The sequence below is a fragment of the Haliaeetus albicilla genome, chromosome Z (genome assembly GCF_947461875.1).
Source record: "Haliaeetus albicilla chromosome Z, bHalAlb1.1, whole genome shotgun sequence".
Taxonomy (NCBI): domain Eukaryota; kingdom Metazoa; phylum Chordata; class Aves; order Accipitriformes; family Accipitridae; genus Haliaeetus; species Haliaeetus albicilla.
This window is the reverse complement of record NC_091516.1, coordinates 46625387-46652892: the sequence shown is the minus strand read 5'-3', so window position 1 is coordinate 46652892 and position 27506 is coordinate 46625387. Positions and strand designations below refer to the sequence as shown.

The 27506-nt window shown below is 37.9% G+C and overlaps 1 protein-coding gene across 10 annotated transcripts in view; it reads right to left on the bottom strand.

Annotated features, from left to right (window-relative positions):
* The window catches only part of PAM (peptidylglycine alpha-amidating monooxygenase), a 152713-nt gene that overhangs the window by 101252 nt on the left and 23955 nt on the right, over window positions 1-27506 (bottom strand). For 9 of the 10 annotated variants that reach the window (XM_069775714.1, XM_069775718.1, XM_069775717.1 and 6 more), the window contains exon 2: window positions 23587-23871. The exons of the other annotated variant lie outside the window; for it this stretch is intronic. The gene's annotated coding sequence lies outside the window, so the exon portion shown is untranslated. The remainder of the gene's footprint in view (window positions 1-23586; window positions 23872-27506) is intronic. 10 annotated transcript variants of the gene reach the window in all.

The following is a 27506-nucleotide window of genomic DNA, read 5'->3' as shown; positions in this document are numbered from 1 at the left end:
TCTTCCCTTATTCCAAATGGCTCAGATAACAACACCTCTTAATTAAAGATAATGAGAAGAGTGGAAGATGAAAACCAAGTCATTGAATCTAATTCAATTTAGTGTTAGTTAACAACTGAGCAATATAAGACCCATACTAAAAGCAGATAAGTGAATTCTCAACTATTATTGTTCTTTTTATGACAAACTTTTTTCTATTTGAATACTGTATTTTTCAAAACTAGTATCCATGAAAGTAATAATTCTGTAAACATTAAAAAAATGCTTGAAATCTAGCATCTCTAGAAAGAAATTCAGATTTTCAATATCACAAAATACATTCATTCTAATACTAAGTTATTAGGTATTGCTAAGGTAACTGAACACACGTACAACACAATTACCTGTGATTACACTGGCACTAGGTTCTTCTATAAAGTGGCTATACATGTGGAATATATAGGACATAGATGGATAATCAAGAAGAACCCCAAGTTTCTTTGCTAGAAGTCACCTTTACACATGGGAAAGTGAGAGTAGTTCACAGGAGAAAATGGAAGAAAAACAGAGCACACTGCAAAAGGAAGAGTAAAGGAAAAAAAGCAGAAACCAAAGCCAATGTGCGAAACAAATGCTGAGATCATACTGTGATCTATTACTTTGTGTAATATGTGCAACCACATGGGAGAAGTCAGTAGGAGGGACCCCACACTGGAGCTCTGAAGGAAGCCGCAGCCCTTGGAGAGCCCACACCAGAGCAGGCTCCTGACAGGTGTGGTGGCCCATTGAGAGGTAGCCATGTAGGAGCAGGTTTTCTGGCAGGACGTGTGGCCCTGCAGGGGACTCACACTGGAGCAGTGCATTCCTGAAGGACTGTACCCCGTGGAGAGGACCCACATTCTTGCACAGACCATATGAGAACCATAATACAAGAAGCAACGGCAATAGCTTTGCTTCATACTGGTTTATTGCCATTTTCCACAAAATTCTGACAGACATGGGTATAAAACTGGTCATCACACTGCCTTTCCTATACCACTCTACAAAATTCTCAAGCTTTGTTTTCTGATTCCTGCACAATGGCTGTGATTTAGGAACAAGGAAGAATCTTAATCTACTTTAATAAAAAGAAAACTAAGGACAAGATTTAGCTTGTCCTTATGTTAACTAATTTCAACAAATCAGTTGAAAAGCATTTCTGGAGGACAGAACCCAAGAATTCTGGTTTAATCCCTTCTAAGCCTGTATATCAGAAAGCAAAAAAATTAAGCTTTGCATTTCACTACACAAGTTCCCTTGCTAAGATCTGCAGACACCTGGCAAGAGAAACTGGAACATGCTGGGACATAATCAGCTTTCTTAGCTGTCAAAGTTCAACCACTGCTTATTGAAAATTAAAAAAAAAAATTAAGAGGTAACAGAAATCTCGCTTAGGAAACAGCAAAAATTGGTACCTTTCCTCACCTAGGTACATGTGAATCCCACTGATTTCTGGACTCTCAAATTCTACTACAGAGATAGAAAGGGAAGGTAATTCAAGAGCTGTAATGAATCTCTTCAGTTTTGAAGAAAGGCCTCAGTTCTTTGGCTCAGTATTTGTCTCATTGCTTATTACTACTCTTACAGACCCTATATTGGTGTTGCAAGTGATTTCTCCCCACACTCAGTAGAACAGTGGTAAATGTGTAGGTATATATTTAAATGCAAAGTTAATCAACTTTGAGGAGAAAAAAAATTACTTGCTAATTATTTTAGCTATTTTGCATTGTTTGCCTTTTTCTTCAGAACCCAATCTCTCCTGTGCTATTCCATCTTTCAGGTGATTATTTTGATTTCTGAAAAGGCAGAAATTAAAAAGGCTGTTTTTACTGGTGACTTGTCATGCCAAAACAGTCTTTCATTAAGCACCGTGTAACTGATTTATGCCAGTACACTGTTCTGAATGGCCTTTGTTAAGTAACAACTCCTATGGAAGAAGCAAGTGAGCCAGAAAGGACTTGGAACCACTGAATTTATCAGGAATCGATCCACCTTTGGAGCATGGGACAGAATGGTTTGATAGATGATGGTAACAAATTAAACATCGCAGAAGGTAAGCCTTTAAACACCTTTCAAAGAGAATTTTAACTATAGGTCAGACCTTGAACAAAAACCCTACAACTTCTTCCCTAGTATCATTCTATTTAGAGATTTCATTTTACGGAACAGAGTTAAGCTGTATTATCTAGGCTATTCTTATGGGCTACAATAAATTTGCATGATGCACCTTCATTTGTCGTTATTACCTTTCCCTGGAATAGTGCACTCTTCTAACTGGATATATTTTGTTATCCTTTGTCAGTAGTCAAATACAGGATAAAAGTAGCAAGACAGAAACCTATACTTTTAGGATCTTTTACCAATCTTTCTACTAGTTTATTTAACAATATTCTACTATTTATTTAACAGAGGGGTATCTTCGAAGAAGATTGGCCTTTACTGGAATAGGACACAAAGAGAAATCCCACAACCTCTCAAAAATAGCAATAATTTTAAAAAATCCAGTATCAAGTTATTTTGCTACTCCAATGAATTTTAGTAGTAACAAAAAGCTTGTTGAGACAGATAACAAAGTATACTTGAATACCTGTGGCAGTACACTTCCCCCTGCCTCATCCTGCCAGCAGGAGAGGAAACTTCTCCAGGCAGGGAGAAGGGGAAGGAAACCCTGGAGGCTGCAGGTTGAAATTTGAACTGGCCAGTCAAGATGTGCCGGGTACACTGAGGTGACCCTCCTGGCCAATAGGGATTAAATGACCACAGGTCAGATTCGACAGGGGTATAAACGGGGTCCCACCGGAGGACATGTTGGAATCAGTCCCCCTCGGAGCAGAGGGTCTGCAGTCAGGGACTCCCCCTTGGGTCAGGGCACAGCCCGAGGTAACTCCTTGAGGGAGAGAGCCCTCAGCTTTTAGGTGAGTGATACGCACGTTTTGGAGCCATCACTTTAAATCTCGGGGATTCTTAAGTTGCCTGTGTAGGACTAATCCCCCTTACACCATTGAGCCTGTAGTTCACTACTGTTACCGGAGTTCTAACTTTTCTACTGAAGAATAAATCTGAGCTTTAACACCTGTTGGATTTGACTTTGAGTGCCTCCATAACAATACCATACCAGAAGCAGTGCAGGGACACAGACCCAAGAAATTTTCACCCTCAACTCTCTCTCCAAAACAGATTCAACAGAATCAAGAGAAATGGCAAACCATCAAACACTTAAGAATAAAATTTCCCTGTTTGTGTATAATTTAAAAAGGTCACAACGTAAGACAGCAGATATTGGTGTTGAGTTAGGCTTTTAGGAAAATACTTAGACTACAAGGTTACAAGGTCAAATACTTCAAAAAAGCAGGTGTGAGGGGAAGAACATTTGCTTGCAGACTTAATGTAACTCTTTTTTCCACCTATGCTTTAAAACAAAGCCTTTTGTCCAGCTCATGGAAAGATATGGAATTAAATCACAACCACAGAAGAATCCCATAAACGCAAATGAGTAAATTCTGGTTTTATAGTGCAGAGCAGACTTCAGACAGTGCAAACCCCAGCAGAAAACACACCTCAGGGAAACTGCTTTGTACTTTCAAGCAGAAGCCTACCCTTTGTCCCTCATTCATTTTGCATCAATTCCATCAAACTCCTCAGATTTCCTAAGATACACTCTCCAAAGCCACATTTATTGCTGTTCCATGTGTTACGCCATTATTTTCCTAATGATCCAAATACACTGGCAAGTTAATACACAACTAGAATAAAAAGGTGTGATTCTGGAAATCTCTTTAAAAAAAAAAAGAATATCTATCTATCTATATATAGAGAGATATAAATCTCATGACACTTAAGTTACAGTCTTTACCCTTAAGGGGAATAAATGACAGAGTAATTACAAATTGTATAACGCATCTATCCTGCAGCCACATATTTTGGTTGAAATTGTTCAGCGCACAGTATATCCTGGCTTTGGCTGGGATAGAGTTAATTTTCTTCTTAGTAGCTGGTATAGTGTTATGTTTTGGGTTCAGTATGAGAAGAATGTTGATAACACTGATGTTTTCAGTTGCTACTAAGCAGTGTTTAGACTAAGTCAAGGATTTTTCAGCTTCTGATGCCCAGCCAGCAAGAAGGCTGGAGGGGCACAGGAAATTGGGACGGGACACAGCCAGGACAGCTGACCCAGACCAGCCAACGGGGTATTCCATACCATGTGACGTCATGCCCAGTATATAAACTGTGTGGAGTTGGCCTGGGGGGATTGCTGCTTGGGAACTTAACTGGGCATTGGTCTGAGTGGTGAGCAATTGCATTGTGCGTCACTTGTTCTGTATATTCCAATCCTTTTATTATTATTATTTTCACTTTAATACTGTTATTATTATCATTATTACTTTCTTCCTTCCTGTCCTGCTAAACTGTTCTTATCTCAAACCCACGAGTTTAACTTTTTTTCCCCTGATTCTCTCCCCCATCCCACTGGGTAGGGGGGAAGTGAGTGAGCAGCTGTGTGGTGCTTAGTTGCCGGCTGGCGTTAAACCACTACATAGCAACAGTCCAAAACAGTAACCTTTAATATACCAACTCAGTTATAAGGATGTATGTTGGAGCTGTAATAATACTGCTCTACTAATCTGAAGTAAATAATTCTATATGATGAAAAGGTGGCAGATAAAAGCCATGCCAAACCTCTTCTCACATAAAATTAACTCTGAATATTCACCACCTGTCAGTCAGGAACACCATGCTTTAAAAATAGAGGTGGGAATAAAAGAGAACAGATGATTTCCACCCACCAACCCGCACACACTTTTAGAATATTATATAAATTCAAAGCAGAGTTACCTATGACTAAAACTGGCCTTTACTACTTCCAAATATCAGACCATAATGTTTGAAGTTAGGAACAACTCATTAGAGACAACCAAAGACTGTTTAATTAGGTAATTGTCCAGCATTACAGAAGAACTCTAGAGTAAAAGTTCACCTCAGACTCAGCCACAAAGCAGCAATAAAACTATGGCAAGAACAGTAGATAACTGAAAATTAAAGGACAGTAATAGATACAAAGAACGGATTTACGTATTTTATTTCACCATTTTTCCTGTTTTGAGGTTGAGTTTTACATCCTCATTGATATTGCAAGCACTCCAAGAAGCTAAAGTTAGAACTTGCTGAGAACTAACACCTAAAGTCAGACAAATTACACATATATAGCCACAGATGACTCTTTCCTTTTACAGGAATACGGCATGCTGAACTATATATTAGAAGTTAGACATTTAAAAACATAAAATGAAATCATACAATTCTTATGCTTACTACCAGCAGGTTATAACAGTAAAGATTTTTAACCAGGTTAAGAGAAAGGTTTATGCAGCAGCATTGTGCATCCTTTTCTCAACACACTCCAAGTTCGTGAAAGGCTGCAGCCTGGCCTCCTGCTCAACCCCTTCTGTCGGTTCAGCCCTGTGAATACTAAGTCCTGCCTCTCGCACAGGCAGTGGTGAGGGGACTGTCCCAGGAGATCTGCTACACTGGTGGGGACTTTTTGGGGAAAGGGAAATGAAGGTACCAAGCAGGTAGATGAGCAATTAAAATGAGAAAGGTGTGGTGGTAGGTAAGGGTAGATGCAAACTCAGAGAAAGCCAGGGCGCACTATTCTGCTGTTCACAGCTATAATTTTAGCTTAAAAGTTTTGGATGCACACTAACAGAAAACAAGAGGCATTCACAAAACAGGGACATGAAAGCTGGTGAACAAGCTGCATGCAAGCTTTTCCAAAGATCTTCTACAAAATGTTCAACAGTTTTTAAGTTTTCTGTTGAGCAGCATTGCTGCTCAGTTCAGCTCATCATTTTTTTCCTCAAGAAGAAGGTATTCTGCCTAGAAAGTAGTAATCTAATACCATAATTTTTTTGTTTGTTTTGCTTCAATTACAGCTAGCTTTAACATAATGCTGAGGAAAGTGTCAAAGTCTGACAAGTGTCAGAAAGAAAGGTAGCATTCCTTTACCTGGACATTTACTTGTACTATTTTGCAGGTCTAATCTGTTTAAATTTTAAATAAAATTAATTGTGAGAGGAAAAACATTTAAGTTCTTTTTTTCTTCATCACTTACAGGTTTATTTCAGTTTGTAATCAGAATGTCTTCAGTTGCATTAATTCTTAGTCTCCTACATAAAAATCGGTTTACCCTGATAAGCAAGACATTTTTAGACATGGTGGAAATGCCTGGCATTATGGCCAGAACATGAATTCCTAGGTAAACTGGGACACAGGGAACAGACAGGCACTTCTGGTCATAAGTCCTAGAGAAGAAGCACTGATATCCACCATATTTCTGGGCTTGTGAAGAGATGACAGTGACAAACTTTACCAAGATTAAGACCAACTGAGTGCCTTTAAAAAAAACAAAAGAAAAGAAAACAAAAACAAACCCCAAACCATAATCACAACCCATGAAAGGGTATCAGAGCTACTGCAGCCCATGGACTCTTTACTCTGATACATAAAAAAAACCAACAAAGCATCACAAACATTTCTTATTCACAGAAGAGATGCCTTTTTTTTTGCGCAAGTTTTTCAGTTAGCCAAAAAAGGAAACATGTAAGATTGACAGTCCACTATTCAAACTAACCAGTACGTGGAAGGAGATTCAAGCTCTCTGCACAAATGTCGACAAGCCAAGTTTCAGAAAGGCTCACAGTTCCTTTATGCCAGATTCTCCAAGGCAATCCTCATATTGAATACTGAACACTCTTAAAAATACAGCCTACAGAGACCAAATCAGCAGAGATATGATTTGTCCGTGAGTGCAAGTCTAATCCCATAAACTCAGTAGGATTACTCATGAGAAAGTTCACTCGTGCATATGCACTGGAAACCTGGTCATGAACCAGGCTGTATAATGATCACCAAATGGTATGCACACAGGTATGTTTGCAGGAATATTGGAATGATTTTTATTTGTAGTATAACAGATACTATATTTTCTGGTTTGTACTTCAATAATAAAGTTCCCATACAGAAAAACTGTTTTGGCACTAGTTCGATTAAAACCTAAGAAAACTACTTTGCTATCAAAAAATTGTATAAAACTGTTATTCTTAATTAATTTTAATGAGTTAATTAAGAATACATTTTAATATTTCATTTTAATGCAGTGGCATGAAACAACTACAAACTAGAGGTAAAACTGTCCTTCCAGAATCAGATTTGTGAAGAAACTAATTTACACGTTTGTATTTTGTCTAGTTCAACTACAGAACCTTCAAATTAGTTCAGTGAACTTTATGAACCTGTAATAAAAATAAAGCTTTAGACTAGTAAAGGGAAATACTTTTTAATTAACATATTAATGCTTATTAAGGGCACACTACTGAACCTTTTGATAATGAAAAAACAGTTGATTGAAAGGCTTCTTGCATATTGCAGTGCTTATTAGAAGTCTTACCAAATGCATCACAGGCTCACCTACCTCCACATAACAATTTTTCAAAGTAGTATATTAGCTCCTCCTAGCATTATATCATCTGCTTTGTTGGCAAGAAGTCCCAAATCCCCCACTCCCAGTTCCCCACTCCACAGGACTGATTTTTCTGACAGAGGGTGAAAGCTGTGGGGCGGTGGGGGGTATGGGTCGAGAAGAGAAGAAATAAGAGTCACTCATAAGCTGTACAGAATTATCAGTAGAAAAGCTTTAAAAAAAAAAAAAAAAGAACAGGATTTTGAACAGAATCTTTTTTAGCTTGTAGCATTTTTTACATGTCTACTACTCTGTAATTAGACTATTTTTTTTAACATTTTGTTCCTCTTGGGACAAGAACATGCATGTTTGCAGGAAAAGAAAAAATAAAAATCAGTATAGAATTTTCCGAAATGCTCAATTAAAAAAATAATGTAAAGACTACTACATATTGAGCTAATTACAGCTTTTTTTTCTTCACCTACCTCCTAAGTGCTAAGCAAAACATTATACAGATTTTTAGCATAATTTACTTCTAGTTTCAGACATGCATTTTTACTCAGAAGTAAATTATTCAATCCGAGTCCCAAAAACTGAATCCCAAAAGATTTCAGAGATGCAGTAGTTGAAATTAATCAGCTAGAAAAGAGATCTGAGAGCAAAGTAAAAAAATGTCAAAGATTAATTTTTTAGGTCAACATTAAAAATTGTTCAGACAAATATTTCATTGTCACATTGTAAGTTGTCCTTAGTAACTGATAAAATAGAAAGAAACCAGACTTTTAAATGTATTTTGGTGTGAAATGTGACAAGAATTTTGTACAACAAAATTTGCTCAATTTGTGATAATGGAGAAGCAGGTCAGCTATCAGCAGACTTAAGCACACTATCAGAAAGTTCAGTACCTACATCAGCTGTTGAGAACAGTTAAAGTTTTTAACGCTATTACTATCTCAAGTGAAGAAACACTTGTTTTTCCAATGGATTACATTAATTGACAGTTCAAAATAAGGCAAGTTATTTCACTGACTAATAAGACAAATTGGTGTAAAATAAAAATAAGATAGTAATTATAATAAAGTGTTTTCAAAAAAACAACCGCACCAGCTAGCCCATAGAAACTGCATAGCCAAACAACTGTCATAGAAAGGGGAGAAAGACTTTAGTATTACACATTAATTCTGCTTCTGATACTATAAGGCCTGTACAGAGGCATACAGCTTGGCAGGGAACATACAACATACTCCAAACTCACCTTGGAGTACAGTGCTTACCTGCCCTTACCTTTTCAAATTAAATTTGCAATTTCCACAGTTACAAACATACCATAAATCTGTGTTTTTACCTGAACTGCCTTCTGGCAATACTGGCTTGAAATCAAGGTACTAAAGAACATGGTGTAATGAGGTGAAGATCAAACTTCAAGTCAAAGATGGAAGCCAGGTGACCAAATAACAAAAAAAGACAGTAATTCTGTATTAAACAATGTAATTGGCATGGCCTCTTTCAGCTGGAATCAAGACATTTTAAGCATAAGAAACAAGGGCATAACTCAGAGCGCAACCTCCACACCAGCAAGAAGAGAGATTTGTCTTTTCCCCAGGTTCAAATCACATCCTATATTTACCTTCCCTCTTTTTATTCAGAGAGTCCTTTCTGGCTCTTCCGCAAGATAGGACTGCAGGTCTGATGATGTGCAGCTCTTTTCCAAATACAGCTGTTTGCTCTCATCAAAGATGACAGCCTCAGTGACTCAAATGTTTTTACTTCATATTTCCATCTTCCCTTATACTCCAGAAGTGGGCTTCTATCTTTCAATTCAGCCTTTAGCAATGGGAAGGGATAACATAAATACTTCCGTTATTCAAAGCACTTTGGGTAGCATCTGTAAAGCTGTTACATTTTACACATTGCATCATAAGCAGAATTATCTTTCCGAGTTTTTAACTAAACCCATAAAACCATACTGTCGCAAAAACCCAGATGACAGACCTGGCTTTTAGACTGCCTTTCAAGTCACCTTTTTAGCAAACTTTTTTGTAACATTAGAGACATCTGTCTTTGTACGAAGACATAATCTGGTACGGCAATCCATAAAAGTGCCAGTGCACGTTAGCAACACAACCTGTTCAAGAGGGTTACGCTCACAGTGCTGTGACGATTGAGGTTTGCATTCTTCTGCCTTCTGTCTAGAGGATTCACCAATGCCAAGGCAAACTTAAATTTGGATGTTTTAAGCTAAGAAAAAGAAAGTTGGAGTGGGAATTCCTGTGTGACAACAAAATACGAATATGTGCCAGAGATACTAGAGGGGAAGTTGGAAAGGGGGACATGGGAAATTTCACCATTGAAACTCCATGGTCTAAACTGCACTTTGTAGCCAATGATTAGGGCATTGCAAACTGTTTGTGAACTAAAAGTAAGAGTATTGATTTTAGATATACACGTTCTTCTGAAAATCAGGCTTGAGAACTCTGTCAATTTTCTGTACTTGAAGCTGGATTACTGTAACAGGTACTCATGCCAGCCCAGTAAGCACTCCCAGTTTCCTTTGGTAACTCATTTTTACAATCATCTTTGTATAAGTATGTAATAGTTTATTTATAGTCACATTGTTTGTGAGGAATACAGAATTATTGCAGAAGACTGGTTTTCCACAGTCAATAAATGTCATTTCTACGTAAAGCCTTCAAGGGAGAAATGGTGTCTTACATCACCAGCAAAGACCCCACATCTACCACTTGATATAAGAATTAACCACAGCACTTTATTAGATCTTTATATAACACATTAATGCTGTTTTTTCAGATCATACTTGAAAGCTGAGCCAATGCAAACACTTTGTAACAGGTTGGCATCTCATCAGAAAATTTGATAGACCTTTTTTGTGCACTTGTATAACAGAGAAGTTTAGGAGATGTTTATGTATGATGTCTATATGATGAAATAAAACTATTCATTAGCAAGATAATACTGAAAAGAATGGGAAAAAATGGTCATTACCTTGTAAAGAACCTCCTAACTTTCTCCTGTATTATGCCTCTTCCTTCCTACATTCAGTCTAAGTTATTGCCATGCCTGTCTCTGAGCCCAGGGACAGCCAAGAGCATCTCCTTTAAGGAGTCATGTGCAGACACCAGAGAGCCACAGACACTAAAGGTAGGCAGATAGAATCATAGAATCATTTAGGTTGGAAGAGACCCTTAAGATCATCGAGTCCAACTGTTAACCTAACACTGCCAAGTCCACTGCTGAAGCATGTATGTCCCTAAGCACCACATCTACACATCTTTTAAACACCTCCAGGGATGGTGACTCCACCACTTCCCTGGGCAGCCTGTTCCAATGCCTGACAACCCTTTCAGTGAAGAAATTTTTCCTAATATCCAATCTAAACCTCACCTGGTACAACTTGAGGCCATTTCCTCTGTCCTATGGCTTGTTCCTTGGGAGAAGAGACTGACACCCACTTCACTACAACCTCCTTTCAGTTAGTTGTAGAGAGTGATAAGGTCTTCCCTCAGCCTCCTTTTCTCCAGGCTAAACAACCCCAGCTCCCTCAGTCGCTCCTCATAGCACTTGTTTTCTAGACCCTTCACCAGCTTTGCTGCCCTTCTCTGGACATGCTCCAGCACCTCAATGTCTTGCTCCGCAAGCACCACGAGACAAACTGCGTCAGGCTGCCAGAAGCCTGAGCTGCACCGTTGCACTGTATTTGCATGAGATTTCAATCGTAGGCATAGGCTTTATTTATTAGTGCTGTAACTGTACAAAATACATCAATAAAATCTCACAATATGTCACATAGCTATAGTTTCCTACAAGCAACCTGCTGAAGTACAACAAAATATCTGGACCAAGTGGAAAGAAGCAATTTTGAAGCAGCAGGCACCAGTGTCACTATCATACCTGGAACCAGATGCCTCACAGCGGCCACAGACTGCTTTGTTCTTTACTCAGGCTCCATGCTCCTTTTAAAGGCAGTTAAATAAGGAGACAGCTGCAAACACAGAGCTTAACTTCTACAGAAGTGAAGGAGCTGGGCAGTGCAGAGGAAGAGCATGTAGGCAGAACAAAGGTGGCACAGCAAAAATCCCTAACGCTGTTAAATTGCATGTACTCTTCACGTGCTTTTAACATAACTGCTAGATGGAAAGTGATCTTCATTTCCTTGCCACATACCCACCACATGGCAGAACTTTCCAGAATTCATGTGTAGCAGCTGAGTCATCTCAAATTTGTTTTCAAACAGTTTTAACAGATTTTAATACTTTCGAAGAAATTGCCATTAGGATTGAAAGAGGAAGACAGAAACACAGGATACTGCAAGCATTCTCTAATAAGAACAGGTAGAATTGGTTCTAACATAGTTTCTTGCTTTCCCCACATGTTTGAATTTTCCTATTCATCCCTTTCTCAAAATAGGCAATTCTATTTAATCTCTAATTACTTATCCAGTACTTTCATAGGTATTTTGTATCAGATGTATAACATGACAGAACAGCTGCATCGCTTATCAGTCTTGGCACTGTACTTTGCCTAAAGAGAATCAAATCAGATTCTGCATTATGCTGCGAAGAAAAAGATTTTCTATATTCTTACATTATTTAGCAGTCAGAGAGGCCCGAAATAATTTGATGATCATTGTGAAGCCAAAAAACCAAAACACACAGCTGTGTTAATATAAGCTATATTTAGCACTGCACAAATAAAAGCCACAAAACTGGCAGTACCAAACAGAAAGCCTGACAGCTTTCCAGGGGGCTTCAGCAGCTACTGCTGACGTGCTGCAGACAACAGATTTACACTGAAGTGTATTTGCACCATGTGCTTTCTTATCATCCAGTTTCAGAAAGTTAAGCAAAAAGACATCAACTACAACTGCCTTTCCAAGACACTGCTCTGAAAATAGATGCAGTGTGTATCTGAAGTTTGCTTTCCTGTGAAGCATTTGCTGGTTCTAAAGACAGAAAACAAAGTAGTCATAAAAATCCATTATCAAACGTAATGGGAAACCAGGTATTCAGTAGCAGCCCTACCTCCAGGTTTGTCAGTCAATGTTGTACAAACTAAGAGTGAGCAAATAAATAATAATGCCTATAAAATTAATTGACAAATTAAAATCTGACAACTTTCTTTTGAAAAAAAGTAGATTTATAAAGCAAATCTACCAGTTATTCATAAAAGTTTATGTATTTACACAAGCGATACAAAGACTACTTTTTAAAATATATTCAGAAAAGGTCAAGTTGTTTTCTCATTCTGAACAGTCTTACCAAAACAAACATTTTCAAAACTGCTTCACTGATAGCTATAACTATTCCCACTAAAAGTCAGCAATCACAGATTTTTTTTCCCATAACACTTCACCCATAATAAATCAAATGCTTGTTTGTGTATGGAGCCTCTGAGACAACAGAAATATCTTCATCCTTATAGCAGCTAGCTGAATTCACTGAAGAGTTTTTTTGGTTGTATTCTGTTTGTTTTTAAGTAGCAGTTTGTTCAAACTTAGGCAAGTTCCTTCCCAGTTGTGCACAGAGCTCTTGGCCTACCCCAGCAGGACAGGAAAGAGGTAAGCTCCAGCAGGGCAGTAAAATTAAGCAGCTTTGTGCTGACCGAAAAGAGAAAACAGAGATCGCAACTAAATAACGCAGTCTGTCAGCAGACTCAACAAGCCCAAATTAAAACAACGCAAGCAGCAATTTTAATTTTAAGAAGCCACCTAATCTTTATAGCAGAGTGGAGGATTTTCCCAGTTAAATACGTCAGTATTTTTAAGTTCAGCCCATTTTGAAAACTGGACTACACTGTAAGAAAGAAAAGTAGAAACAGCAAACACTGCTTTAATTTCCACAGCTTGTGATGGTCATGAACATGTTTTGAACTGAGAAAATCAAGCTGCCTGAGCAAACAGGTCTGGCTTCTCAGCCCAGATAGCAGACTACTCTTACTTACAAGCTAAAATCTGTAAAACCAACTGCATTTCAAACAGGGAAACTGCAGCCCAACAGTTTGAACCTTTGCCTATTTTGTGTCTGCTTTGATCAGCAAAGAATGGTTACTTTTGAAGTTTAAAACATTGTACTTGAGTTAATTCAGTCTTTGCTTGAAATGAAAAGCATGAATACTTCACCGTTGTCTTTGATCTTTTGTCTCAGGCTGTCAGCTCTAATAGACAGGACTGAATTGTTTCTACTTAACACACATTTTTAAGGATGTCCAGGAAAGCACAAAAAGGACAGAAAGGTTTTATATTACATAGTAAAACAAAACTTGAGATTTGACTCCATGAGAGAATAAGGAAAAAAAAACTGACAAGGGATAAGTTTAAGGACAACTAAGTCCATTCCCAACTGGGAAGAAAAAAAACCAACCACCAAACAACCAAAAACCAAGTAAATGTTTATACAGATTTTTTCAGTCTAAACTTGATCTTAAATTATCTCAAAAACACAGAAAAGTTCTCTTCTGGTGATAAATTCTGAATTTTACAATATATTATCTGCAGAATGAAAAAAAATTTTAAGGAAAATCTACAAAAAGTAGTCCATGGCATTGCCTAAAATTGGAAACATTCTCATTGTTATTTTATTGTATTACAAACTCACCATTTACTTGATGCAACAGTGGACACTAAATGTTCAAAAAAAAGTTACTGATCATGTTACTGTCATGACTAAGAACTGTCACTTTAGTAAATACTACAACCCTAAAATTTCTGTCTTACCCAACAGTATAGATTTGTCTTCCAATTATCTTTAGTATCTTCTGGCAGGAGATAGATATTTTGCTAAGCAGAGAAGTTAAAATTACGTCATGATAATCATAAAAAATTCTCCTGAGAACACCCTTTCAATCAGGCTGAAGGCAGATGGTGCTTATGTTCAGCACCAAGTAACGCTGACTGCCATTCAGATAAACTTCAGTTACGAGCTCCATCTGTGTTGTAATTACTATAGCAAAACCATCCATTATACCTCCAATGACTCCAATGACTATTTTATAACATTACAAGATAAACTCTTTTAAATAAAGGTTATGCATGAGTTGCCATTGTGCACTGATTGCAGAGAAAAAGGTTAAAATATTGAAATATAGATAAAGCTAAACAGCTTCCTGAAAAAAATAGCTTTCTGTTAAAGTGTATGTTGCAAATACCTACTTAAGTAAACTCCCATTCACTCATTATTTAGTAAATTCAGCTGCATGGAGGGGGGGGGGGGGGAAGCATAAAAAAAGCACCTCACCCCAGCCTGCTCTGGTCATGCACAAAACAGTCATCACATCCAAAAGGTCTACAGCAGCGATTACTCTGAGGTGGCAGTGCAGCCAGTCTCAGAGTTGTCAGCCAGGGAACCCCTGAGGCATCCCTGTTTCCAGGTAGGGTCCTCCCAAGTAGGGGAGGGAGGAATGGCATACTACTAAATGAGTACTTCACAACTCTTCAGATCTCGGTTAGGGTACTCAGGGGAACCTCAAGGAAACTTATGTTCCTTCATGACTGACTATAAAGCCCACTTTAAACACCAAGTCACTGCAACACTGACGTTCTACACTACTTTTCTGAAGAACTTTCTCCTTTCCTGCCCTTCAAAATCCATGTGTCACTTCCCTAAGTGCAGTTCTGAAAGAAAGCACTACAGAATAAACTACAGTGCTCTTTTCATAGATGTCTTTGTTGATAAAGCAAAAGCCCTCAAAGCCTTCAGGTTACTTTAAATGTTTAATTAAAGAAAAAACAGAAGACTAAAAGTAGTACAGTGATTCTAACAGTACTGTTTTCATCGTAGCAATCTGATCCTTCTTCACTAGCCCAGCGGCAGTCTTTCTCTGCAGCTGAAGCATTTAAGGAACAAGAGCGACTGATCCACTATGCTCCTCATTCACTAAAGCTTCTTTCACGTGTGTTGTAAGGACACAAACAGTTGGTAAGAGACTCCCTACGTACCATCAAGAAAAAAGATTCATCAGCCTAATACTATCACTCAACTCAACTCAAATAATTGAAAAAAAAAAAAAAAAAAAAAAAAAGGAGAGAGAGAGAAATAAGCTCCTGGACTTGCTCTATAAGTAATGGAAGTCAGACACAGAAATATTGCAGAGATCCAAGACACTTTCATCCCTGCAGAAACCCAGTCTAGTTTAGTTCTGGACTTAAAGCTCCCTCCTGACTCCCACTCCTTCCCATTGTAAATTACTCAGATTTACATTCAGAAAACTGAAAATCAAATTCACTCCCAGTATAAACTGTGCAGCTTTCACTTAAGTCAACATAATTCATTTTCAGCCAAGATTATTGCAACACCTCCAGCTGAAATCCTTTTACCCTGATATTAATTCTTCTGCATTGAAAGAGATACCACTGGTTTTTTTTAAAAAAGGGGAAAAAAAAAAAGACAAAACCCTCATCTACAACTTTTCTGAGGTAATACATGATGGAACTGCAGGAACAGCAGTACTTAATTGAATCATAATTTAATGCCTCTGCTAGATGCACAGCACTGTTTCTATTCTGAGGTTAAATAGTCAAAAGATTTGAGAGCAAGAAGGCAAAATAATTGTGTGGCTTCATAATTTTGACTTTTATTCAGGAAAAAAAACCCCAACCAACAGCACTACAACTTGGGGTATATAGAACAGGGGGCTTGAAAACCAAAATACAAGCAAAAAACTATACAAGCCCAAAATTAAATCCTAAAAAAAATGAAAATAAAAATTATATATATCAGTGAAATCCTGCTTCCCCCTCATGCAGAACAAGCTAGATACTGTCAAGGGATTCTTTCACTTTTTAAAAAATTCTCCAGAATTAGGTGTTGTAGATAAACACAGCAGACACAAAATAGCCAGTTCAGGATAACACAAGCTCTACAGAATGCTAAAATGCTTTTCTTAGTACACTATTATTTTTTGTTGTATATTTGCCTTTATAGTTTTTCTTCTTAAAGAACTATCACCTAAGCCACCCACCACTGCAAAATAATCATATTTACAGGATATCACAATATTCCCAAGACCAGAAAGCAGTATTTTTACAACAGGAGAACATAATTTTGGAAATCAATACACTAGCGGAATGAAAACAGGTTACCAGTCAATATGGACTGGAAGTATTTATAAAAACCCCAGAACTTGAGGAATCCATTCAGGAGAATACCAGTTCTAACTACCAGTTCTGCCTGTTTTATTATCCTTTTTTTACACACATTTAGACAAACCTGTACACATGCTTCCAGACAAAAGAAAGGTGCTTAAAAGAAAGCCAATGAAAAGGATTTTAGCAGATTGTTCTTCGTTTTCATACAGATACAGAGGATAAATTCTACGTCTCAGGAGCACAGCAGAAGGGAGATTTTTGGAATAATGCAAAAAACACCCCAGACACACCACTGTTGCATATAGATTTTTGTACATTTGTAGCCCTCCTGATTAAATGATCCAATCTTACAGAATTACGTGACTGCTTATCTCTAAGTAATTTCATTTATTTTGACAAGACTAAAAAATATTACATACATCCTGTCAGCAATTCTTAGCAAGATTAGAGCACAATTTTTCTCCTATTGACTAAAGCACAAGCCTTATGGCCTTCATCTCCCCACTCAACATACAGATGTACAAATAATGTCGTAAGAGACAGGAAGCAATTGAGTAAACATCAACAATTGATTCTGAAAGACTACGCACTTCCTCCATTATAATTAACTTATGTGGAAAAAAGGCGGAAGCTCCATGCTTTAAAGATATAACTATGCAAAACAGCTTAAAACTTTGTGTTAGGGGAAAATCTGGCCAGACCAAGCTGGCCAAGAAAGGCAAGGCAGCCACAGCTCCCTGTCCCCATGTCCAACCACAGTGAAGTTAAGCAGGTATTCCCACTAAGCACACACACACACACACAAAGCACGTGTATATACCACATATAATAATTATACACTTGGCCAGCGATATACATCAGACAGACAGACACAAAGAGCGCCAACAACCTCATCCCATTCCCCTCTGGCTGAGCAGGATGGAGGTCCACTGATGAGAAGATTCAGTACATGCAATGTGGGTCTCTCCAGCAGTTGGCCTCAGACCCTCAGTCCGCCCAGCAGCTGGTCTCCGGATCCCAGTCTCCCTGGTTGCTGGCATCTGGACATACGAGCCCCCAAGGCGACAGGCACTCTCCCATTGCTGGCACAGTCTCATTCATGCACACACAGACATACAGAGCTGGCTGAGACTCCCCTGGTCCCCCAGCAGCCAGCCCCCTGTGGTCTCACCCATTGAGACCCACAACAGCAGGTCTCATCCCTGGAGAACCCCAGACCTGCAGTCTGTCTGGCACCTGGCTGGCACCCTCCTGGTCCCCTCACTAGCCAGCTCCTCCCTTGGTCTTGTCCTTAGAGGCACACACATCTGGCTCTCAGTCCACTTCACCTACTCACCAGCTAGTCCAGCTTTACCTTTGCTAGCCATCATATCCCCATTCGCACACCTACACTTGCTCCAGTTGCTGGTGCCAGGGACACACAGGCCCTCATGACCCAAGGTCCCACTCCAGTTATTGGCACTTAAATCCACTCACTCTGGTCTCTCCATCCCCTGCACCATTGACACGTGGACCCTCCAACCTGTGCTGTGACCCCAGTGGCTGCACTTGGACCCCATGCACACATGTGCGCACAGAACAGAGCCCTCACCAGGGAAAGAGTTAGAAAGGAATTTAACAAGTAGACAGGACAGACTGCACTGACCAGGCGCAGGGCATGGCCAGACAAGTGTAGTGACCAGCACACTATTTGCACATGACTGGCCCTTTTTTAACCCCTCGCCTCTCTATTTTCCCACCCTTGTCCATCCTCAGGTCACCTCAGTCCATCCCTTTCCCTGCCTTTGGTTCCTCTCCTACACATCTCGTAAGCAGCTTTATGCAAACCCAAAATACTTGCATCCCATAATGTGTCCCATACCCCTGGGCAGCAACTCTCCTCAGGTGCTCCTGTGTTATTCATCTTGATGGGTTTCACAGCTAAACACTGGAGCTGAAACTCTGCTGGGACATCCCTGGGAGGGTTCCCAGACAAGGTGTATCCTTCCTTTGAGTCCCAAATTGGGGTACCCCCCACTGCCTACCTTTGTGCTTTTGTGCTCTTCCGGGTTTGTGGAGACCACGCTTTTGATGTGCTGATGGCTCCTGTCAAGGGCCCAGGCACAGCCAGGGAAGGATGTTACTCAGGTTCCCCCACCTACCTTTGTCTCTCTACACCTTTGTGGGTGTGCAGACCACCTTTTATCACATAACCTAATACTTCAGATTTTAATCAAACACATAGAAAATAAATATTAACATTAATCTTGCTGTAGTGATCTTCTACCCTGCTCTTGCTTGAAAGATTTGGGGAGTGGGGGTGGGGTGTGTCATCATTTCAAAACAGCACACTCCTGATGTCAGATCTTGAACTGAACTCCCTTGTTCAAACAAGGTAAAAAATTTATCTAAGATTTCTAACTGAATAGTAACTTTCCTGAATTTTAGGGAAAACATTCAGAAACCATCCATTTAAATCAACTAAATCAACTAACTAAAATCTCCTGTGTGAACTGGCTCTTCTATTTCACAGTTGTGTTTGAACAGAGAGATTTTAAAAATCCCATAAAAGCCCACCACAGTTTTAGGGTATGGTTCCACTTTATGGCTAAGCTAATAAAGCAGGGTGTGCTCAGAGCTCATGCTCCGCAGGGCAGTTGATCCTGTTTTCTCTACTGTGACAGACTTTGTGAGTCCATAGCTTCAAGTGGAATAGGTCTATCTCGCTAATTTGGTGGAAAAGCCATTTGTTCTGTTACAGATTAGGTTTCTGTTGCATCAGCCAGCTCGATGAACTCACCATATGACTGCTGTGTAGGGAGAGAAGAGCACCAGGAGAGTGAGGCCCAGGAAAGCAAGAGCAAGAGCACTCTTTTCAGCAGTAGCCAGACATTGAATTGACTTAACATTACCAAAATTTATTAGCATTAGGTTACCTAAGCTTGTTTTCTTGTTATAGAATAGAAAGAGAAAGGGTTCCCAATTTGCCCTGTTCAAGCCTATTTTTCTTTAATAACTTCCCCGTCAGTCCATTTTTAAGGTAATTATCTCCATCTCTTCATTCTCAACATCCTTTTGAAATTCCCTCTAATTCTGTAACATCCTTCTGTATGGCCAGTATTACAGACTTGAAAAAGGCATGTTTCCTTTTTAAAAGTAGTCTTTACCCTTTCCCTCATTCCTCCTATAATCCTGCTTGTTTTCTGCTCAGAATGGAGAAAACATGCCAATGATTAATGACACCACTGTAATAGAAGATCTCAAGTACCTCTAAAAGAATTAAAATACAAATAGTGTACATGCAAACATGCACCCCTATAAATGACCTAACAGAATTATAGTGGAAGAACAAACAGAAGTCTTGTTTCTGTAACAAATTGTTTGTATGTGGAATCTGAACACAGAGTCAAAAGCCCTGGTGGGGAAAAAAAGCCTATAAATAAAGAAGAAGAAAAAAGAAGCCCCCAACATCAAACAACTGCTATGTCATTAGACAGAAAGAATCATTAAAGAAACAGCTGTACCTTGGACAATCACTATTCCTTTGCTACATGTATTACTCACTGGCTGGTTGTGTCTGAAGTGTCGAAGTAAAAAAAACTTCTTAAAACTGCTCCCCAAAAACAACACTAAATAGTTTTCAATGGGTACAGAATTTCACTCTTCCTCCTGTGCCAGGATAAAAGAACTCCTCAAGAGAAGAAAAATATAAAATCAGGTTTCCTCCCACACAGGAGCTGCCAGGTGTCTGCCACTAGCTGAACACAGCTTACTTTTCCTTGCTTTTTTAAAGTCACCTAAAGAACTGCTCAGGATATAATTATAAAGAATTAAAATTAACCAGAACTCAACTTAATCTCCATCTATGTACACAAATCATCAGCAAACTGCCAATAATCTGTGATTGCATCATTAGCCTTTAAGATACCATTCTTCAACAAATTCTCTCCAATGACCAAAATTACTTCTTTTTTTTTAAACAAAAAAACCCTTTGTTTCCATTCAGTGATAACCATGTAACATTGTTTGCATCCACAAAAGAACACAATCAAAGCAGTTTAAAAGCAAATTTAGGAAGTAACAATCAATAGCTAATTGTCATTTTCACAGCTTCAAGATGATTCATAGTATGCTCCTATTAATTGGGACCGTAGTTAAAATCAAATGTTCATGCTTCAGAGAAAATACAACCATAAAAAAGGTAATTAATACAATGGTGTCTTTTGGGACAAGAAATACAATCCTAAAAATTATAAAAATGTCATTGCTGCTAGCACATACTACAGAAAAATAACACTTGAAACTGCTAATTGCATTTCAGGGGTTAAATATGTTACAACAGTAATTACTAATATCTAGATTCAATAGGATAGAAGTTTAAATTCCATTTCTATCTGAGTAAGATATTTGGAATCAATAGCTCACTTTAACAACTTTCCAAAATGTAGTTATATTTAACTTTGACTTGCGGCTGGAACAGGGTCCATTTACATTTAAATACAGCTGGTATTCAATGTTAGTGAGTAACTGTACTGGCAAAGATGAAGTATTTATGTTTGTATGTAAAGTATTTCTTTTTGCACATTTAAAGTGTTTATTCAGGAAAGATAAACAGGTTACACTTTCTATGATAAAACATTATATTAATTTTTACTTTGAAAGTGACAATTACACTGATTTATTATAAATTTAGCATATGATTTTGTTTCAAAGAATAAGACTTTACTATTTTCAAAGCATTCAGTTTGTTCTTTCGTATATATGATGACTGATTTGCAAATCACCACTGTATACACAGTCTGTTCCATTTACATGTACTCCAGATAGGCATCTTTTTCCCAACTGAAATCTTCACCTGTCTTCTAAAAGTTTTTGGCTTAAAAATAGTATTCCTACTATTTGGGATCATAATCTTGTCTGCATTTAAGCCCACCATCAAGCTTCTCAACTTTATAAGAAGCTACATGAGACAACCAACACATATACGCAACTTGAAATATGGTTCATTATTCACACAACATGGAACTGCTCAAATGAAATTCAACAGGAAAATGACAACATCCTCAGAATTAGCTCATTTTCCAGAGCTTTCAGGAGGGGAAATTATTAACGGATCTTTATTCTTAATTTCTTCTGTACAATTATACAAAACTTCTGACATTTAACCAAAGTAGTTTCAAAGCTCTGACTATAGAACTCTCAGGGTTGGTGTTTTTTTACCCCAAAATCCTGGAAGGCAACTTTAAACTAATTCAAATTCTAATAGTTAATATAGTTAAATATTCTGTTCCTGAACATTTTATGCATCTTGTTGTCCTTTCTTGCTAGGTAATCTTCCAGATTAAAACAGAAAAGATGCACAACTCCTAAAGACATAAAATAAAGGAGTACACTGTGACCAATGAGAGATTGCATTTAATACATAAACAGACTTTTTTTTTTTTTAAAGTATTAAACATGAAAGTTAACAGATATCAGCATTGGAAGGGTAGTTGGCTTCTTTAGTTTACCCCAAATATTATTCTTCTTTATATTAATATCCAAACTAATAGCTAGGCAGCCAAGTAGAGAAAAAATACCACATATATCTTTGTACTAGAAAGAAAAAAAATCCTCAGTCTACATGGACTTAAAAATATTCAAAAAGCCATAATATTGTCACGAGCCTATCTTCCTCGTTCTTCTAATACATCATGTCTATTGTGATTAACAGTATTTCCACATTTCATCTTGTATGTAGCATTAGACTGCCTAAGTGTCTTATTAGTCAGTGCATACTAAGCACTTAGCTTAAGAAACGTCAGTAAAGGACCCCGTTCCCAAAAGAAACTTAGGTAGAGGGGAATAAAAATTATTTGCTTACTGCATACTTAAGGGGGTGGTGGTGGGAGTGATAAATTGGTGGGCTTGTACAAAACATACTGTCATAATGTAGAATTTCCTGCAACACCAAACTCCCTTTTTACAAATTTGTTTCCATTTACACTAATAGCTCCTCCTGCATTCCCCACCCCCATCCCAAAATTCTTCTACTTTTAAGTATTAAATACATAGATTTTTTTAATAAGTAAAACCCTGCAGAGTTTTCAGGGCAGAGAAATCAAAATACAATAAACCCAAAATGAAGTTACAAGGCATTAAAAGATGACTTTAAAAAGGACATTTATTATAGTTCTTCAGCTTAGCTCCTGCAGGGTTGAGGTTTTTTTGTTTTGGGGTGGTTTTTTGTTGTTTTGGTAAAAGACAGAATCAGACACTTCATATACTGGGCACGGCCATTTGCAACTACAGTAATCTAAAGCAATGCAGGAAGGGGACTGGGAGAAGGAGAAAAATTCCAACTGTGAAACCAAACAGTTAACAGCTTAGTATCTCAGGCTTACAAATAAACTTAGCTTGCAAGGCCAAAATGCACAGGAGTCCTCTGAGTTTCTCCTAAAATCAGTTCCTCCAGTGCCCAGTGTTTTATTATGTTTTTCCACTAGTCAAGATAAACAACAGAACCTCTGCTTTCCTAAAGAATAACAGTAGATTTCAGTAAGAATTCTCATTTCCTTATACAAATAAAATTGCATGGCAAATAGTTGCATGAGAGTATGTTCATCCACTGTTCTACTACCCACACACAGAAGACAAGAAAAAAGAAAAAGTAATGTGAGTTGAGGGTTAATTTTTGTTGTTTTAATAAAAAAAGCTTGAACATTTTTCTCTCAGGTAATGTTCCCATTACACATTTTGTGTTCTCTTCTTATGATTAAAAAAAGCTCTGGGAATTATAATCAGTAAAAAACCTCTAATTACTTAAAAAACCAGTTTTTAACTTCAGGAATTTTTAGTTTGCTTTCTTTTCACATTGTTGAAGATTAGCTAGACTTTGCCAAGTTTAAATTATATAAGCTATGCAATTGGTTCAGCTAAACCACACTTTATGCATTTAGTGAACAATGCAAGAGAGGATTAAAAAAAGCAATCCTGACACCTCACAGTGCAAGGATACATAAAAATTATTAAATGTGAGGCAAAAGCCACTTACCTTCCAGTCTCATGAATTCCTAAAATGACACTAGATAATAGAACATATGGAGAGATGCTCTTTAGCAAGGGCTGAATCATCTTCGTGTAGATGCTGTGAATAGCCCCTGTATGCATACTGACATCATCAGTAAAGACTTGGAGGCAGAGGATACTATGGTAACCATGCAATGTGCTGAGAGAGAGAAGCCTTTAATTGCTTTAACAACTTCCTGAGGTTCATGCTACTGGGCTTCCATTTGCTCAGAAGAAAATGAAGGTTGTCACAGAGGCAACGAGTGTGACACTGCAGGAAAAAAAAAAAAAAAAAAAATCACTGAATCCTGACTATATTAATTGTGATGTGACTTTTTAAATGACAAGTGTCATAGCCTGAATCCACTAATGAAATTTTCTGACATCTGCAAGATCTGCCAGGAGTCACAGGTCAAGAAGTAATACTGTCAGGTAGCAATTTTATAAGCATTTGTATTTTGTTTTCTCTATTTGCACATGTTGATACTATCACATTGAGATGTTCCCTTCTTCACATCACGGCATAGTTTTAAATATAGAGGGTTCTACTGTACCAGAGGGTCAAAGACTGATCACAACAGAACCTAAAGTCCTAATACTAAGACTCAGGTACAATATAAACTGACATGCTGCACAATGAGCTATTTATCCTAGTATCACATCTGTCTCAACTTCAATGACTATCTGCCAATACACCACTTATGAAAGACAAAGTCTAAGTAAATATTACCAGCAGTGACATAATATGGCCAACAGGTAACTGAATGAGAAGTTTTGGCTATGCTTTCCAGAAAACTGCAGTATTATCTCTGCGTCTTGCATACAAATAGCTCAGCGGAGGTTTATTTGTTTTTTCAAAACTAAAGAATAACCACAAGACGAACGACCCAATCTGAACTACACAAAACCAAAATGGAAGTGTAGGGGATGAAAGGCAAAAAGGACCAAAGAAACCTCCAAGTCACATTGGCTTTAGTTTTTAGTTCCAACAAGTTTGCGTTTTCAATTGCTAAGGGCATGCTGGGGAGGAAATTGCTGTCTGTAGGTCTGGCTTAACTATGATAGGGTTATTGTGAAATCAGTTTCACTGCTTTAACACAAATATGATAAAAATCGGAGAACAATGACGCAGACACTCTAGTTCTGAATTCTCTAGGCACTCAAGCTCCCCTTACTGGTCATTTCCGCAGCTAATGTTCTGCCTGAGCAGCACGCTCAATTAACAGTTCTTCGTTTAGAAGCATACTATTTCCCCAGAAAAGACAGAATCAATCATTTTATCTATTGGGTTTGGCTCAAAGCTGTAAGTTAGAATCTTCAAATTAATTTTATTTTTCCCTTGAAGATCAGATTATTGGGTAATCTTTGACAGTTTCTATTCCAATCTAATCCTAACCTCGCCCTCCTCACAACTGTTAGATATTTTAAAAAAAAACACGAAACAAAACAAACCACAAGTGTAATGCTACAGTGCTTTCATTAATTTCTATAATACTTAGAAGTCTAAAAACTTCATTGGAAAACCCATTCCAAAGAAAAAAGTAGTTCATAGGATGATTCATTACACAAGTTCTTTTACATCATAGCTGAGACAGTCAGTTCATATTCCATATATGTGGGAAAAGAATATAGCATACCATGCTGAACTGTATGGCCAGCAACCTGACCTCGTTATGAACCACTGTCACTCAGTATTGAGTACAAGTAGCTGATTAAAATATGCATAGTTCTGTTTAGACTGCAGCCTACCAATACAAAAATTTCTAAGGAAATCAACATCACCTCCTATGCAGAAGGCTGATGTCTGCTTCCTACCTACACACACAGATTCTAGACACACAGTTAGTTAGGATTCACCTGATCTGGAGTGTCTAGAAGAGCTGCTGTAAACTGGTTGTTTAATGAAAGTCATTGTTTCAATTCTAACATCAATCAAACCCTTGCAAAGAAGCTGCACTTTCCAAAGTTAGGTTGAAAACTCCGATCATGAGATTAAGAATGCTGCTGGGCCAAACACTTCCACACTTAGTCGTCATTCAACATGACAAATCTTGCAGACTAGATTTCGCACCTTTTTTAAAAAAAAAAAAAAAAAAAAAAAAAGCAGCACACTTTGTGGCCCCTTTTTCAAATACAAGTGCAAAATGCCTCAGATACTTCACATACATAGACTGCTTTTCATAGCAAACTTTCTGCACACACACCTGGTTTCAAAACCATTGATCTAAGGTACAAAGAAGTGTATTGCTCTCCATCACAGTCTGTGTTGCTTTATGCATATAATGCTATGCACACGTTAGGGAAAAGAAAAGGTAAAGAACAGAAGTAGAAAACAGTTGGAGAATTGTCTTTATCATAAAGCTATATATACACAACTCAAATAAGTTCCCTCTAACTGCAGCAATGTAGAAAGCCATAACTAGGTGGGGTTTTTTGTTGATTCTCTGTTCAGACATGTATTAGGTCCCTAAAGGACACTAACAGCACCCATCTATGTGGATGCATAGGTAGAGACAAATAGCAGCTCAAAATAGTGGCTCAACAGAGAATTGTACCCACTCTACTCCCTCCAACTCCACCTTTAGAGACTGACATAACAAGCTAGTTAGCTCTTGTTAGGAAGCCTAAAAGTCAAAAACAGCCACAGCAATATTAACAGTGAAACTTCTAAAGCCAAGCTGTAAAAGATGCAAGGATGTTTACCATCTCCAATACATTCTCAAGTGAATAATTAAACAAAAAAAAAGAAAAACACCCAAACCTAAATAGATCAGCCTGAAGCCAAATATAAAAGCTTGTTCTAGAATTGAAGCACTAATCTCTTGACTACAAAGTTGAAAATGTAGTTACAAAGGATGAAAATGAAAACTTACACATTCTTAAATTACTAGATGACACATACATCTTTTAAAGAGGCATTTATCCAAAACACCTTTCTCACAATCTCCTTTGTGTTTTGGGAAGCGAAGGAACAGGCAGTATCTGACATATCTAGTAAATTACATCCGTCCCCTCAGAGGATGTAATAATAAATAAATCAAATAAATCCATCATCTCAGAGGTCTTGATTTAGTAGCTAAGTCTCAGGTTTTTCAAAGTAGAATCTCATGTGAAAGTATTTCTCTGGGCAAATTCTACAATTTCCTCTTCCATCTCAAGCTAACTCACATGACTGCTTTAAGAACTACGTAAAATTAAAGACTAGCTTGTTCATTCCTGGGGCACTGACTTAATTTGGTATGGAAAGTTGATACTGTCAGCCAAGAGGGTTTGTATATACAATGTACCTTTTGGAATCCCCACAGAAACCCAGCAATTTAGGTCAGATACAAGTATCAATAAGAAAGCCAGGCGGGGGGGGGGGGGGGAATGCCAAATGACAGTTTTGCATGCCTCTTAAGAGCCTTTGTTTAAGCTGAATAAAGCGTGGGTTCCAAGCAGGAACAAAAAACAAAACAAACAAACAAAAAAAGCAGTCATAGTATTTTTAGATGACTGGATACAGGCACAAGGTTAGGATATCAGCATAAGTTAAAATGGGATTGCAAATAATGATGCAAGCACAGCACTCAAATTCTTAAGGTCAAAAAGTGAAGTACTAAAAAACATTAAGGTTGGTACGTAGAAGAACAATCTTGACTTCATTTCTGCAGACACATGTAATGGTTTCCTCATATGCTTAAGCTTCTAAGACTATTAGACTAACACTCCATAATCTTCCAGGAATCTCATTTCTACAGCAATAGAAAGAATGAAAGAGAATAGCTCAAGCAATCACAACAGCATATTCTGCAGTCCTGTTCTTATTAAGAGGCATTCCAACCTACTTACTCCCATCTCTTCTGCAGATCTTCCCACACACACAATTTCTGCAAAAGAGATCAAGAATACACACACACATTTACC